Raw genomic sequence first — 12,149 nt, forward strand, 5'->3', positions numbered from 1 at the left:
ATGATTAAAAGGTCAATATGAAATCATTTGAGGCTGAGTGTGGTGACTCATGCCTGTAATCCTAGCACTTCGGAAGGCTGAGATGGGAGAATTGCTTGAGTCCAGGAGTTCGAGACCAGCCTGGGCAACATACTAGGACCTTGTCTCTACAAAAAATTTAAAAGGAAAAAATAAATAACTGGGCATGCAAAAAATAAATAACACATGCCTGCAGTCCCAGCTACTCGGGGGGCAGCTGAGGTGGGAGGATTGCTTAAGCCCAGCAGGTTGAGGTTGTAGTAGGCCATGATTGTGTCACTGCACCCCAGCCTCAGTGACAGAGAGACCCTGTCTCAAAAAAAAAGAGAGAGAGAGAGAATGAGAGAAAGAAGGAAAGAAATCGTTTGATAAAAGGCCAGGTGCAGTGGCTCATGCCTGTAATCCTAGCACTTTGGGAAGCCGAGGTGGGCGGATCGCCTGAGGTCAGGAGTTCGAGATGAGCCTGGCCAACATGGCAAAACCCCATCACTACTAAAAATACAAAAATTAGCCAGACATGGTGGCACGCACCTGTAGTCCCAGCTACTCAGGAGGCTGAGGCAAGAGAATCACTTGAACCTGGGAGGTCGAGGCTGCAGTGAGCCAAGATTGTGCCACTGTACTCCAGCCTGGGCGAGAAAGTGAGACTCTGTCTCAAAAAAAAAAAAGAAAAGAAAAGAAAAAGAAATCATTTGATAATACTAGCAACATCTAACATTTGAAATGCATCCATGCTCTTCTGTATAATCATATTAGAGTTGAGTGTACTTATTTTCACATCTGTTATAGCTGCCTTTGCAAAGGAAAAATACTATTGTCTTATTTTCCAAGAGATATACGCAGAGCAATTTTTTTTTTTTTCTGCAGGGAACGTGTGCAAACCAACATAAGATCTAAATTCTCCACATAATATATAAAGCAGGAGAAGCCTCATCAGATTTCTTTTTTGAATTCTCGGATGCTGACACTTTCCAATTAGGCAACCATTCTTCATCCTGCAGTTGGCTCAGAGCTGCAGCCGACTGTGGGCCTGCCATAGCAGACATGATTTCTTTTTTTCTGAGATGGAGTTTTGCTGTTTCGTCCAGGCTGGAGTGCAGTGGCACGATCTCAGCTCACTGCAACCTCTGCCCCCCAGGTTCCAGCAATTCTCCTGCCTCCACCTCTGGAGTAGCTGGGATTATAGGTGCCTGCCACCATGCCCGGCTAATTTTTGTGTTTTTAGTAAAGATGGGGTTTCACCATGTTGGCCAAGCTGGTCTTGAACTCTGTACCTCAGGTGATTCACCTGCCTTGGTCCCCCAAAGTGCTGGGATTCCAGGCACGAGCCACAAAACCTGTCTAATTTTTCTATTTTCTTAGAGATGGGGTCTTGCTATACTGCCCGGGCTGGTCTCAAACTCCTGACCTCAGGTGATCCGCCTGCCTTGGCTCCCAGATTGCTGGGATTACAGGCGTGAGCCACTGCACCCGGCCTGAACTAGGTCTTGAATAGGGGTTTGCCAAGCAAAGAAGAGAGGCAAGACAGAGAAGAGCCATTCAGATGAAGGCAAGAAAAGATCATGATGTTTTAGGGAATGGAGAGCTGTCCCCCAAGGCTGGGGCCTCAGGTGCTTGGGGTGATAGGAAAGGTCAGAAGGCTGGGAAGGTCCAGAGGGGCAGAGCATGGGGGACCTCAAACAGGGCCTTCTCAAGGCGTTTTCTTTGGTGGGTAGCAAGGAGCCCCCACCAGTCTCCAAGTAAAGAAGTAACAGAGTCTCACTGGCAAGTGGTTGCTCTCTTAGCCTGGCACCTCCTCATGTGGCCCTGATCTTCCATCTACCTGCAGGGTCAGCACTGACTCACATTCTGAAAGCACTCCTGCCCAGGCACAGTGGCTCATGCCTGGAATCCCAGCACTTCAGGAGGCCAAGGCAGGAGGATCACTTGAGGCCAGGAGATTGAGAAAAGCCTGAACAACATAGTGACACTCCATTTCTACAAAATATAAAATATGGGCCGGGTGCAGTGGTTCACGCTTGTAATCTCAGCACTTTGGGAGGCCAAGGCAGGCGAATCTCCTGAGGTCAGGAGTTTGAAATCAGCCTGACCAACATGGTGAAACTCCGTCTCTACTAAATACAAAAAATTGGCCAGGTGTGGTGGCACACACCTGTAATCCCAGCTACTTGGAAGACTGGGGCAGGAGAATCGCTTGAACCTGGGAGGCGGAGGTTGCAGTGAGCCGAGATTGTACCATTGCACTCCAGCCTGGGCAACAAGAGCGAAACTCTATCTCAAATGAATAAGTAAGTAAATAAATAAATAAATTAATTAATTAAATTAAATATTAGCCAGGTGTGATGGCGTACGCCTGTAGTCCTAACTACTTGGGAGGCTGAAATAGGAGGATCCCTTGAGCCCAGGAGTTGGAGGCTTCAGTGAGCTATGATCATGCCACTGCATTCCAGCCTGGATGACTGAGGGAGACCCTGTCTCTAAAAAAATGTTTTTAAACTAATGGTTCTCATTGGGCCCAAGACCGATCCCTCTTGGGACACATTCCTCCCATTTCTTCAGTGACCTCACCCCATCGTTTCACCCTTTTCTCCTCTACTGCCAGGCCTCTCTCTGCAGACCCTCTCTTTTCAGTATATAAAACACACCCAGGTTCCTGTGTCAGGGGGAACCTCTCTCAACTCGGCAACCTCAAACCACTTCCCTATTTCACTCCTATGGTTCACACATGAGTTTCTTGAGAGAGCGGTGGACACTCACTGTCTCCACTTCCTCATTTCCTACTTTTCCACCTACTTGAGTCTGGCTTCTACCCTCACCATTCCACATAGATTTTCCCTCGCCAGCCAGGTCCGGTGGCTCATGCCTGTTATCCCAACACTTTGGGAGGCTGAGGCGGGGCAGATCACCTGAGGTCAGGAGTTCAACACCACCCTGGCCAACATGGTGAAACCCCGTCTCTACTAAAAATACAAAAATTAGCTAGGGATGGTAGTGCACACCTGTAATCCCAGCTACTGGGGAGGCTGAGGCAGGAGAATCACCTGAACCCAGGAGACAGAGGTTGCAGTGAGCCGAGGTTATGCCATTGCACTCCAGCTTGGGTGACAGAGCAAGACTCCATCAAAAAAAAAAAAAAAGATTTGCCCTCACCAGGGTCACTAGTAACCTCCTGGTCATCAAATCAGACAAACACTTTTTGGTGATCATCCGATGTTACTGACTATGCCTCCCTCGTGGACATGTTCCTTTCACATCTGCGATGCACCCTCCCCTTGTTCTCATCTTTCCTCTGTAGCTTTCTCTGTCAATCCCTGTGGGGTGTCTCTTCCTCTGCTTTACCCATTATACCCAGAGTCCTCCCAGGACTCCACCTCTTAGTTACTTATTTAGATTCAGGGTCTTGTTCTGTCACCCAGGCTGGAGTGCAGGGGCGTAATTACAGCTCACTGCAGCTTCAAAGTCCTGGGCTCAGGTGATCCTCCTGCCTCAGCCTCCGAAAGTGCTGGGACTAAAGGCATGCAACACCATGCCTGGCTCATATTTGTGGTTTTTGGAGAGGCGGTGGGGGGGTCCCACAATGTTGCTCAGGCTAGTCTTAAACTCCTGGCCCTAAGCAATCCACCCATCTCAGCCTCCCAAAGTGCTGGGATTACAGGCGTGAGTCCCTGCCTCCATCTCTTATTCCGCTCAAACTCCCCACACTATCTTATCCACATAGGCAGCTTCGATGGCAAACTCTGATGACTCCCAGCCTGTCTCTGAGGTACAAACCTGTCTCTGTGTTTCCTGGTTCTGACCTGCATGTTCCATTAGAACCCCAGGAAGGGCCTCCTGGAGCGAGGAGTCTTGACCTTGAATCTCCCTCTTTCTCTCCATCACCACCGACACTACCTGAGTTGAGTTGCTTCTACCATTGCAGGAACCCCCTAAGTAATCTGCGGGCCATCTCACCTTCCTCTGATCCATCTTTTTAAAATTTATTTATTTACTTACTTATTTGAGACAAGAGTCTCGTTCTATCACTCAGGCTGGAGTTCAGTGGCACAATCTCAGCTCACTGCAACCTCCACCTCCTGGGTTCAAGCGATTCTCGTGCCTCAGCCTCCCGAGTAGCTGGGGTTACAGGCATGTGACACCACGCCTGGCTAATTTTTGTATTTGTAGTAGAGACGGGGTTTCACCATGTTGGCCATGCTGGTCTGAAACTCCTGACCTCAGGCGATCTGCCCCCCTCAGCTTCCCAAAGTGCTGGGATTTCAGGCATGAACCACTGTGCCCGGCCTTATCCATCTTTTATTACCTTGCTAGCATCACTTGCCTAAAAGGCAAACATAAGCATAATATGCCTACCTGAAAACACCCACTGGCAACTCTGCACCTCTAGAAAAAGCCATAACTCCCCAGCATGGCATGCAAAGCCTTTCACCATCCTCCCCACACACCTGCCCCGCCTGCTCGTCATTACCCAAGCTCATCCTCATTCCTCTGGTGCAAAGGCTGAGCCCTCAAATGTCCACAAGGGAAGGGGTGGAGGTGGCTGTTCTGCTCTGAGTACTTGTTGTAGAGTAACAAATCATCTCAAAACTGTATGACTTAATTTTTTTTTTTTTTGAGATGGAGTCTCACTTTGTCACCCAGGCTGGAGTGCAATGGTGCGATCTCAGCTCACTGCAAGCTCCACCTCCCAGGTTCACACCATTCTCCTGCCTCAGTCGCCCGAGTAGCTGGGACTACAGGCACCTATCACCACGCCTGGTTAATTTTTTGTATTTTTAGTAGAGACGGGGTTTCACTGTGTTAGCCAGGATGGTCTCGATCTCCTGACCTCATGATCCACCCACCTCGGCCTCCCAAAGTGCTGGGATTACAGGCGTGAGCCACCGCGCCCAGATTTTTTTTTTTTTTTTTTTTTGAGATGAGGTCTTGCTCTGTCGCCCAAGCTAGAGTGCAATGGCGCAATCATAGCTCACTGCAGCCTCTAACTCCTGGCCTCGAGCAATCCTCCCGCCCCAGTCTTCAGAGCTGCTGGGACTACAGGCGTGCACTACCATGCCTGGCTAATTTTCTCTTTTCCTTTTTGTTTTTTTGAGACAGAATTTTGCTCTTGTTGCCCAGGCTGGAGCGCAATGGCGTGATCTCGGCTCACTGCAACCTCCACCTCCCAGGTACAAGCAATTCTCCTGCCTCAGCTTCCCAGGTAGCTGGGACTACAGGCGTGCACCACCATGCCCAGCTAATTTTTGTATTTTTAGTAAAGACAGGGTTTCACCATGTTGGCCAGGATGGCCTCGATCTCTTGACCTCATGATCCACCCGCCTTGGCCTCCCAAAGTGCTGGGATTACAGGCGTGAGCCACTGCATCCGGCCCGCTAATTTTTTATATTATTTGTTGACTTAGGATCTCCCTGTGTTGCCCAGGCTGGTCTTGAACTCCTGGGCTCAAGAAATTCTCCTGCCTTGGCCCCCCAAAGTGCTAGGATTACAGGTGTGAGCCACCACACTGGGGCCATTATTTATTATTATTTTGTTTGTTTTGAAACAGGGTCACACTTGGTTGCCCAGGTTGGAGTGCAGCAGTGTGATATCGGCTCACTGCAACCTCTGCCTCACCGGTTCAAGCAATCCTCCCACCTCAGCCTCCTGAGTAGCCGGGACCACAGGCGCATGCCCAGCTAATTTTTTATATTTTTTGTAGACACAAGGTTGCACCATATTGCCCAGGCAGTTCTTGCACTCCTGAGCTCAAGTGATCCACCTGCCTTGGCCTCCCAAAGTGCTATGATTATAGGTGTGAGCCACTGCACCTGGCCAAGTTGACAACCATTTTGTTATTTCTCATTATTCTAGGATTTTAAGAGGAAGCATCCCGAGAAAGGAAGCAAACGCGTTTAGTCTACTGAAAGGATAGGCCTGGCCGGGCACGGTGGCTCAAGCCTGTAATCCCAGCACTTCGGGAGGCCAAGACGCGCAGATCACGAGGTCAGGAGATCGAGACCTTCCTGGCTATCACGGTAAAACCCCGTCTCTACTAAAAATACAAAACTAGCCAGGCGAGGTGGCGGGCGCCTGTAGTCCCAGCTACTTGGGAGGCTGAGGCAGGAGAATGGCGTGAACCTGGGAGGCGGAGCTTGCAGTGAGCGGAGATCCGGCCACTGCACTCCAACCTGGGCGACAGAGCGAGACTCTGTCTCAAAAAAAAAAAAAAAAAAAAGGTTAGGCCTGTAATTGTCACGGAATAACTTCTACTACATTCTATCGGTTAAGCAGTCATGGAAGCTGGGTGTGGTGGCTCATGCCTGTAATCTCAGCACTTTGGGAGGCCAAGGCAGGAGGATCACTTAGGGCCAGGAGTTCAAGACCAGCCTGGGCCACAAAGTAAGACCCTTGTCTCTAAAAAAAAATTTAAAATTAGCCAGACTATAGGTGGCGTGTGCCTATAGTTCCAGCTGCTTGGGAGGCTGAGGTGGGAGGATCACTTGAGCCCAAGAGGTCAAGTCTGCAGTGAGCCGATATCACACTGCTGCACTCCAACCTGGGCAACCAAATAAATCTGTCTATACACAAATAAATAAACAAACAAACAAACAAACCACTCTTTTTGGTGACAGATGGGGTTTCGCCATGTTGGCCAGGCTGGTCTCAGACCACTGAGCTCACGTGATCCATCTGCCTTTGCCTCCCAAAGTGCTGAGATTACAAGTATGAGCCACCACACCCAGCCAACTCCTTTTGATGTGGAAATTTGCAAAGGATTGGCAACCATTTTTCATCCACTAGAGAGGACTGTGCAGGTAACATGAGCATCTGAGGCAGGGCGGGTGAACCAGAACAGGGAGTGGAGGGGCCATGATGGTGCCAGCCACTTGTCACCATGGAGAAATGCTGGCCCTGTGTAGGCAAACTTGCTTTTCAAGATAAAATGGAAATATGGATTTTTATGTGAAAGCTCTAGATCTTTCAATGTTGGCAACTAATTCAAAAATTTCTAAAAATATTGTGTGAGCAAAACTAAATATGTCTTTGGTTTGGATGTGGTTTTTCTGGCCAGAGTTTTTTTTTTTTTTTTTTAAAGAAATAGAGACAGGGATTTGCTATGTTGCCCAGGCTGGTCTGAAACTCCTGATCTCAAGTGATGCTCCCACCTCAGCCTACCAAAGTGCTAAGATTATAGGCATGAGCCACCGGGCCCTGCCCTGGCCAGCAATTTTTCTTTTTTGACTCTGTTTTTTGCCCTTAACATGGACCTGAAATCTCTTTTTTAAAATTAATTTATTTTTGAGACAGAGTCTTGCTCTATCACCCAGGCTGGAGTGCAGTGGCACCATCTCGGCTCACTGCAACCTCCATCTCCCTTGTTCAAGCGATTCTCCTGCCTCACCCATCCGAGTACCTGGGACTACAGATGTGCACCACCATGCCTGGCTAATTTTTGTATTTTTTGGTAAAGATGGAATTTCATCATGTTGGCCAGGCTCATCTCAACCTCCTGACCTCAAATGATCCACCCGCCTTGGCCTCCCTAAGTGCTGGGATTACAGACGTGAGTCACTGCGCCCAGCCTAATTTTATTTTTAATTTATATATATTTTAGAGACAGGGTCTCGCCATGTTGCCCAGGCTTGTTTCGAGCTCCTGAACTCAAGCTATCTGCCTCAGCCTCCCAAAGAGCTGGGATTACAGGTGTGAGCCACCGTCCCCAGCCTGGACCTGAAATCTTTTAACTCTTTGTTTGCTACCAAATTTTCATGTATCCTACTTATCCCTTAAAACTTGAAGAGGTGTGGTGGCTCGGTGAGCCAAGATCGCACCACTGTACTCCAGCCTGGGTGACAGAGTGAGACTCCATCTCAAAAATATAAAAATTAAAATAAATAAATAAAACTCAAGTCAAGATTTCCTTCTCTGGGAAATGCCTCTCCCCTGACCCACTACCACTGCCCAGTGCTTTCCTTTCTGTTTAGTGTTAGTTGCCCTTGATGTATCCCTCAATCATTGTAACTCATACATTGGATAGTCATTGTTTATATGTCCACCTCTTCCACAGACTGAGTTGTTGTCTGTTTCTTTGAGACAGGATTTTGCTCTATCACCTTGGCTGGGGCGCAGTGGTGTGATTATGGTTCATTGCAGCCTTGACATCCCATGCTTAAGCAATCCTCCTCCTGTCTCAGTCTCCCCAGGAGGTGGGCCCACAGGCATGCACCACCGGAGCTGGCTAATTTTTCATTTTTTGTAGATGAGATCTCACTGTGTCTCCCAGGATGGTCTTAAACTCCTGACCTCAAGTGATCCTCCTGCCTCAGCCTCCCAGAGTGCTAGGGTTACAGGCATGAGCCACCGTGTCTGGCCCTCAAAATGAGTTGTATTTGCCCAGCACAGGGGCCAACACACGGCTGGCATTCAATAGATAAAATCCTCTTTCTTTTGCAACACTGCTAAGCAACCAGCTCTTGCATACTCTGCCTCCACTATGTTATCTCCTGGCTAGTCCATCCTCTGTCCCCACTGCCCACTACCCTGGCCAAGCAGAGCATACCTTACCTCCTCTTCCCCATGGTGATTGGTTTACAGAAGAATTTATGACCCACTGTAGACCAATGAAATTCTTCCCAAGCGCTATTGCAGGAACTTTTGGGGATGAGGTTTCTTTTGACTCTGGTCGACAAAATGGCAGAAGGAAGAGGCTGCCTGAAAATGAAGCTAACAGCTGGGTGTGATGGTTCACATCTGTAATCCCAGCACTTTGGGAGGCCAATGGAGAATCACTTGAGGCCAGGATTTCAAGACCAGCCTGGGCAACATAGCAAGACCCCATCCTTAAAACAAATTTAAAAATTAGCTGGACAGGCTGGGCACAATGGCTCATGCCTGTAATCCCAGCACTTTGGGAGGCCGAGGCAGGTGGATCATGAGGTCAGGAGATCGAGACCATCCTGGCTAACACAGTGAAACCCTGTCTGTAATAAAAATACAAAAAATTGGCCGGGTGCGGTGGCTCAAGTCTGTAATCCCAGCACTTTGGGAGGCCGAGACAGGCGGACCACGAGGTCAAGAGATCGAAACCATCTTGGCTAACACGGTGAAATCCCGTCTCTACTAAAAAAAATATACAAAAAACTAGCTGGGTGAGGTGGCGGGCGCCTGTAGTCCCAGCTACTCCGGAGCCTGAGGCAGGAGAATGGCGTAAACCCGGGAGGCAGAGCTTGCAGTGAGCCAAGATCCGGCCACTGCACTCCAGCCTGGGCGACAGAGAGAGACTCTGTCTCAAAAAAAAAAAAATTAGCTAGACATTGTGGCAAACACCTGTAGTCCCAACTACTTTGGAGGCTGACACAGGAAAATTGCTTGAGCCTGAGAGATTGAGGCTGTAATGAACCATGATTGCACCACTGCATACCACCGTAGACAACAGAAGGAGACCCTGTTTCAAAAAAAAAAAAAATTCACCAGACGTGGTGGTACTTGCCTGCAGTCTCAGTGACTCGGGAGGCTGGGGCAGGAGGAATGCCTGAGTCCAGGACTTTGAGGTTAGAGTGAACTGTGTTGCACCCAGCTCTGGGCATCAGAGTGAAATTCTGTCTCAAAAAAATGTTTTTTGTTTTGGTTTTTTGGTTTTTTTTGAGATGGAGTCTCACTCTTGCTGCCCAGACTGGAGTGCAATGGTGCGATCTTGGCTCACTGCAACCTCTGCCTCCCAGATTCAAGCAATTCTCCTCCCTCGGCTTCCCAAGTAGCTGGGATTACAGGCATGCACCACCATGCCCAGATAATTTTTATATTTTTAGTAGAGACGGGGTTTCACCATGTTGGCCAGGCTGGTTCGAACTCCTGACCTCAGGTGATCCACCCAAAAGTGCTGGGATTACAGGTGTGAGGCACTGCGCCCGGCCCAAAAATATGTTTTTTTAATTGAAGCTAACACAGGTAAGGGATTGGTGAGACAAGTTCCTGATGACATTATTTGAACACCTATTCAGGCTTTCCTGAAGCCAGCCATATGCAGGAATTTTCATTTACATCAATCAATAAATTTATTTCTGGCTTTATCTATGGTTCACGCCTGTAATCCCAGCACTTTGGGAGGCCGAAGCGGGTGGATCACTTGAGGTCAGAAGTTTAAAACCAGCCTGGCCAACATGGTGAAACCCCATCTCTACTAAAAATACAAAGAAAATTATCTGGGCATGGTGGTGCACTCCTATAATCCCAGCTACTTGGGAGGCTGAGGCAGGAGAATCACTTGAACCCAGGAGATGGAGGCTGCAGTAAGCCGAGATCGAGCTACTGCACTCCAGCCTGGGTAACAGACCAAGACTCTGTCTCAAAAAAAGAGAAAAAGAAAAAGAAAAAAAATCAGAAAAAGAAAAAAAAAGAATAGAGGGGAGTTTCACTTCAGTAAGAGAAGACTAGCGATGCCGGGCACAGTGGCTCACACCTGTAATCCCAGCGGTTTGGAAGGCCGAGGCAGGCAGATTACCTGAGGTCAGGAGTTTAAGACCAGCCTGGCCAACACAGGGAAATCCTTTCTCTACTAAAAATACAAAAATTAGCTGGGTGTGGTGGTACACACCTGTAATCCCAGCTACTCAGGAGGCTGAGACAGGAGAATTGCTTGAACCCAGGAGGCGGAGGTTGCAGTTAGCTGAGATCGTGCCACTGCACTCCAGCCTGGGTGACAGAGCAAGACTCTGTCTCAAAAAAAAAAAAGAAGACTAGCGGCACAGATTTCACCAGCAACCTATATATAGCTATTTCAGAATCACAGAATGCAGTCATCTTTCTAAAACACAGCCTTAATGTTACTCTCCTGCTTTGTAAACTGGGAGAGCTTCCTGGCACTCTCCTGTTAAATCCAAACTCTTTCTTATAACCTCTATTCAGAATTAAGTCCCTTCCAACAGAATTGCCTAATTTTAAGAGCTGGGAGCCGGGCGCGGTGGCTCAAGCCTGTAATCCCAGTACTTTGGGAGGCCGAGATGGGCGGATCACGAGGTCAGGAGATCGAGACCATCCTGGCTAACACGGTGAAACCCCGTTTCTACTAAAAAATACAAAAAAAAAAAAAAACTAGCTGGGCGAGGTGGCGGAGGCCTGTAGTCCCAGCTACTCGGGAGGCTGAGGCAGGAGAATGGTGTAAACCCAGGAGGCGGAGCTTGCAGTGAGCTGAGGTCCGGCCACTGCACTCCAGCCTGGGCGACAGAGCGAGACTCTGTCTCAAAAAAAAAAAAAAAAAAAGAGCTGGGAGATATTTCTGTTTATTATTTTACTTTTCTTTTTTTCTTTTTTTTTTTTTTTTTAAGATAGAGTCTTGCTCTGTCACCCAGGCTGGAGTGCAGTGGTGTGATCTCAGTTCACTGCAACCTCTGCCTTCCAAGTTCAAGCAATTCTCCTGCCTCAGCCTCCTGAGTAGCTGGAATTATAGACATGCACCACCATGCCTGGCTAATTTTTGTATTTTTAGTAGAGACAGGGTTTCACCGTGTTAGCCAGGCTGGTCTTGAACTCCTGACCTCGGGTGATCTGCCCACCTTGGCCTCCAAAGTGCTGGTGGATGTGAATTGCTATTTCTTTGTACGTTTTTTTCTTTTCTTTTTTGAGTCTCGCTCTGTCGCCCAGGCTGGAGTTCAGTGGCCTGATCTCGGCTCTTGGCAACCTCTGCCTCCCAGGTTCAAGTGATTCTCCTGCCTCAGCCTCCCGAGAAGCTGGGACAACAGGCACCTGCCACCACACCCAGTTAATTTTTGTATTTTTAGTAGAGATGGGGTTTCACCATATTGACCAGGCTGGTCTCGAACTCCTGACCTTGTGATCCGCCCACCTCAGCTTCCCAAAGTGCTGGAATTACAGGCATGAGCCACCGTGCCCAGCTTCTTTGTACTTTTTATTTGCGTTTACTTAATGACTAAAGATGTTGAGCATCTTTTCTTGTGCTTAATGGCCACTTGGACATTTTTGTAGAACTATCTATTCAGATCCTTTTCCCATTTTTAATTGAGCTGTCTTTATATTATTGAAATGTAAGAGGTCTTTATATATTTTGGATACAAGACTTATATCAGATATATGACTTGCAAATATATGTTTCTTATTCCGTGGGCTGTTTTTTCACTTTTTTTTTTTTTTTTGGGAT

The sequence above is a fragment of the Trachypithecus francoisi genome, unplaced genomic scaffold, assembly GCF_009764315.1.
Source record: "Trachypithecus francoisi isolate TF-2019V2 unplaced genomic scaffold, Tfra_2.0 Lachesis_group10, whole genome shotgun sequence".
Classification (NCBI taxonomy): domain Eukaryota; kingdom Metazoa; phylum Chordata; class Mammalia; order Primates; family Cercopithecidae; genus Trachypithecus; species Trachypithecus francoisi.